We start from the raw sequence: 5680 nt of genomic DNA on the forward strand, positions 1-5680 counted from the left end.
ATTTTGAGGCCGTACTTTACTGGAGAAAATGTTTTTCTCAAATTAATCATTTAGGCTGACATGTATATCAGTCTTGGAAATATCTGGTTCTTATTATCTTATATAACTATGAGCTTGCGTTGTATATTTTAATGATATATAATAAAAAAAATATCATTTTCCTCCTCAATTTTGCTGTGTTTTTTACTGTATGTTCTCTTCAATGTTTTAGAGTATTAAGCTCTTGTTGATGAATTACATGATAACTTTGAAACGATAAATGCTGGAAAACAACTGCTGAATTGCCTGACTTTTCGTCAACGGCAGTCGATTTGCATATGTGCAACTTCCCCATGAGCTGTGTTTAATTTAGCGGGGAATTGATCATCATCTTTGTTAGTCAAAGCCGACATAAGATTCATTGATATAAATGCTTTTAATTTTCCCGTTTTCATTCGGAAAATTTTCACATTTGGTAGCGTAGGTAACAATGATGTAACATTTCCAACACTTTTTTAAATCTATGAAAACTTTTCTTAGAGATGCTCGTTAGGGAAGACCTTCGCTCGACTAAAAATGAATTACTTGACGAGTATTCTAGTCATGTAATCCATCGGTCGTATGTCAAGAGAGATTGTCAAAGACGAACGCTTTCATGAAATTTTACAATGTTACCTTTTCGTGAAAGTCTTAGTGAAATGCTTTTAATTTCTGCTTGTGTGTTTGGCAAACAGTTTTCAAAGAAGAGCGACGCACTTGACCCACAACTCTTGCACATGATGACCTTTAAAACGAGTATTAAAACGAGTTATTTGGTTGCAACGGATGCAGAACAAGCTGTAGATAAATATATTTTATTAGACGTTTTGGTGTGTAGTATCGCTGAGAATTTTTGTGAGTTGTGCCGTAATTTGACGAGTCCGTATGTCGAGTCAAAATACAAACAACGCCGCTTCCGAAATGCTTTACAACAGAACATGGCTTCCAGGCTTCTTTATTTGTTAAAAACGTCTTCATCTTGATATGAGAAGGGGGCGATTTACGCTTAACACTGACCGATCGATAATTTTGGAATTATTGTTATTTGATATATTTGTTGTCGGCTAAGTTTCGTTAATTCGCATCTTATTTGCGCTATCATGCTGTGCTTATAGTCTCATAAGTGAGAAAAAGTGACGGATGATTGCAGCCTTGAATATCACTTAATTAAACAGCATATATATATATATATATTGCCCTAATTAACTTTTACATAGGTTGGATGGGGACAGGTGGTCGAATAAAAACTCTAAATAACACAATTGCGTTTTTCATCTTTAAAACGTTCCAAAACACTCTCAGCTTTACCTAAGAGAGCAACTGAAAAGTTCTAAACAGCCATCTAGAAGAAATTATATGGAAACTTGGTTTTGGGTTCTCGGCTGGTTCGTCAGCATTCTCACGATGGTTGTAAATGGATTTGTCATCTTCTTCGTCTGCAGTAAACGTCAGCTTCGCACCAAAACCAACGCATTCATCGTGTCTTTAGCAGTGGCTGATTTTGGTGTTGGAATGCTTGCTTTTCCTTCACACTTTTTCTGCAGCCTCACAACCGATTGCACTCCACGCTCAAAAGAGGGATTAATTGTGACATTTGTAAGGGTGTTCACTATTTACGCCTCCGGAACAAACTTGGTTAGTTTAGTACTGGAACGTTATGTTGCTTTTGTGAAACCTTTGAAATACTTGACTTTTATGACGCGCCGTCGAGTCATTCAAATGGTTGTAACATCTTGGGGAATTCCTTTTCTTTTCATTCTTATTTTAGTGTCGACTAGACTCATTGCAATCGATCGTATCATGGCTATGCTCGGCTACTTGTGTTTGCTTTTCGAGATAATCTTGTGCGTTATTCTAATCTTTTTTCTTGCATCCATGTTTCTTGTTGTCTACAATCTGAACTCTAGAGATCGCAATTTAGCTAAGCAATTGCGGTTTAATCAAATGGTCGCTAAAGCTAAAACTCAGAACACTTCAGCAGTAAAATGGGTGGCTTTGATAACGTGCGTGTTTCTATCGTGTTACGGAATAATGATGCGTTGTAGTTTGTTATCTTTAATTGTTCAATCGTGTGACGATTTTCGTTACAAAATTCCTCTACAAGTTATTAACTCTGGAATAAACCCTATAGCTTATGCTTTCTTCAAAAGAGATATAAAGCAAGAATGCAAAAGGCTTCTCTTCAAAAGGTGTCGTTAATAAACAACAGAATAGTTCCGAAGCAAGAACAACAGAGTAGTTAAGGACAGCCATTAAAAAGAATGGAAACCGTGTTTTGGGTTCTCGGCTGGTTCTTCTGCATCATCATGATGGTTGTAAATGGATTTGTTATCTTCCTCGTCTGCGGTAAATTTCAGTCTCGCACCAAAACCAACACATTTGTCGTTTCTTAAGCGGTGGCTGATTTTTGTGTTCGGATGATCGCTGTTCCTCCACGCTTTTTCTTCAACCTTACAACCGAATGCTCTCCACGCTTTGAAACCTTTGAAATACTTGACTTTAATTTGCAGCAAAATTTACTTTGGAGTAATGTTTTTTCTTTAAACCATTGAAGCTGACTTGTATTTTGATGTAAGAAATATGTGGTTCTTAAAATTATGAGCTTGCCTTGCATAATAAAATAAAAATAGTAAAAACATATTATATTCCATGTCAATTGATGTGTCCAGTTCTGTAGCAGATCGCTTAATCCACGCGTAGTTCAATCCGACGATACCGTACAAAATATGGTTAGAATCTTAACGTTGACAGGGAGCTGTGATCAACACTTCGTTGACATAGTATCCGTCAGTTCCTCGATAGAGGTCGTGCATTGGAGACTTTCTACCCTCGAAAATCCCTTTGACCTAAAACAATTTCTTGCCTAGTTTTATTATTGATCTATGAACGAAGGTTTTGCAAGGCAGCCTTTTGCGCTGCAATCTTCATGTTTGTAGCATTGCTTATGACCATTGTAACCATCTGTATCGTCCAACCTTCTATCCCTCCCCCCACAGGGGATAAATGCAATGCAATTGCTCTTAGAGCCAATTTTTATTATAAAGAAGTCAAGAGAGTAAGTCAACGTTTGATATTCTCTTGAGAAGTTGAAATGCGTACGGGTCGTCCGCTGGTACCCCAAAAGATGATGCTCGACTGCACGTTCTTTTCTCCTTCCTTTTCTTTTCTCTAATCCTTTCACCCTTTAGCGGAAATTGGAAAAAAACACCCATTCCTTCGACCATAATTTTCTTCGTCGAGACAGGTGTAGTTTGAAATAAAGGAGAGACCTCTATCGCAAAACTGCAAGGAAATCGCAAAAAATTTATCGCGATTCCACAGAGTTCGAGCGAGCTGATAGTTAATAAAATAAAATAAAAACATATGAGATAATTTGGAATTTAGCAAAGGCTCTTCGCAAGGCTATTGTTCGAGCGCTGTTTCCGAGTCCAATTTGAATCTGGACAACGATTTTAATAACTGAAAGGTTATTTTCAAGCAATAGTTGTGGTTTTCCTACGGTTGCGAAGGATATTTTTACCTCTTTATTAGAGTCTACTAACTCTTAAAAATAGCCAGCTATTGCTTAGGATCGCACAAAACTAACTGAAAGCTCGTCGTTAGTATTCAGCTCGTCGTTCAAAGTCGGAAACCTCATTTGAATTACAAATCATTAAAAAATTAAAATTCATGCATTTGCTATCAGTCATGCACGTGGAAAGAGCTTACGAGCTAAAAGAAGAAATTTCAGCGTCTTTTTCAGCCAGTATGGGGTCAAGAGGGAGGTCATTTCGACCTTATTAAACTGGATATCGTCAGTTCTGCCAAGAGCGGGGACTGTTTCTTTAAATCTGCAGATTAGACTGTGGAAAATTCGACGTCGCGAATTGATGGATGACACCTTGTCCCGACCTTTCCCAAGGTAAATAACTTATGAATGAATACATATTGGATTGAAATACAGTGTTCTTCTTCTTGTTGTTACCGTTGAACATTAAATTACAGAGTGACATGTAGAGGGGGAACTTATATATTAAAAAGTGCTGTACGTACACTGTAAGACAAATTCCATCCCATTCGTAGCCGCCATGACAGTTTTCATTGAACTAAGTAACTCCTGAGGCAGCAGCGAGAAATTTGTTCGTTTACTGTTGTTGTATTGATCGTTTATTTGCTTATTTAGTTCTTATTTTCATTTTTAAACTTATTTCAACAATATACACAGTCCATCGTGCTCAATGTCTTAAAATTAGGGTAGCTGAAGATGGTTTTGATAACTTTAAACTTTTGATAACCTTAAACTTTTAATGTTATATGATGTATCGACACGAACACGCTTTTATCATGTTCCTTTCAAAATGTTATCAAAATATTATGAAATTATCTTTAATATTTTGGGGTTATTTTTTTTCCATGACATAAATAGTTACCATATGAACACTACAGCCCCTTTTTTTCCTTTACTTTCTCGGTAACCCCCTATTATATATAAAATTGCCGCCCTAAGATTTGAGAAGAGTCAGGGAGAAGTTTGCCATGGGCCTGTTACTAATATTGAGGTTACCAGTGCCAGACCCCTTTCAGACCTCTGGCTGGCCCGCGTTGCTTAAGGCCTTTTACTTCCCGGCGGGCAAAGAAAAGCCCGCGCTGAAGCGATAACAATGATGGCGTGCTGGCATAACTTTCTCCATTTTAATGTTAGATATCCAGAGGTTGTTCGCCTTTTCACGGCAATTCTTTTTTTTTTTTTTTTTTCAGGAAAGAGATTGCATAGCTTAGAACGTTCACCGCTGTTCACAGAAATTCTTGATTTTCTTTATCCAGGAAAAAAGCCTGGACGACTTGCACAACCAACACACGGAGTACCTCCGAAAATACATTTTCTGTTCTCTGCTCAGTCGAAAGGCAGCCCCTGTAATGACCAACATAAGTGACCTAGGCACACTTATACTCAAACTGCGTGCGCAGCTGTTGGTGTCCCTTTGGCATCATGACCCTAGTACAAGGCACGTGACTCATCCTGCGCATGACACCATGCGTAATACTCATAACGTGTTCAAAGAATACTCTACCTTTTTCTTCACAGGTGAGATGTTTCGGGAAACGACATTTTTCTTAAGGAATTCTTTGTTCACAGTACTTGGGACTGGAAAACGTTTTAGCGATAACAGGGGTCTGTTGAATATTGCGCTCAGTCATTCACCTTTTCCGCGCGTCAGGCAATGTCCTTGTTTTTGTCTAAATTCTCATTGGCTCCTTGTGATAGCTTCCTTATCTCTGATTGGACGTTGGGATGTTTTCTGAGTTGGTTTCATAACACGTTAGAGGAAAGCACTCTGATGGAATAAATGTTTTAATTTTTTTAATCTTTTGGACATCTGCGAGTCAGCGATGGGTTCGCACTGCTCTCCAAAAGGGTGCATCCGGCGTGCTGTGCACTCTGAATAAAGGTGTTCTCCCTTAATGTAAGCAGAAGAGGAAAAAGAAATTTTCAAACTAGCAGAGCAATCTGTTCAATTTTTAAGGATTTTAAGCGATTTTAAAAACTAATAAGAGATACTATAGGCGGTAAATTTTGCTGGTTACCGCCCTTAAGAAGAACACTATATGCTAGAAACCGCTTGATTTAAATTAACACTAATGTTTTTCGAATCTTTTTTTCAGTTGTTGGTAAACTTGTTCG

This window comes from Pocillopora damicornis, chromosome 5 (genome assembly GCF_964200805.1).
Source record: "Pocillopora damicornis chromosome 5, jaPocDami1.2, whole genome shotgun sequence".
NCBI classification, from domain to species: Eukaryota; Metazoa; Cnidaria; class Anthozoa; order Scleractinia; family Pocilloporidae; genus Pocillopora; species Pocillopora damicornis.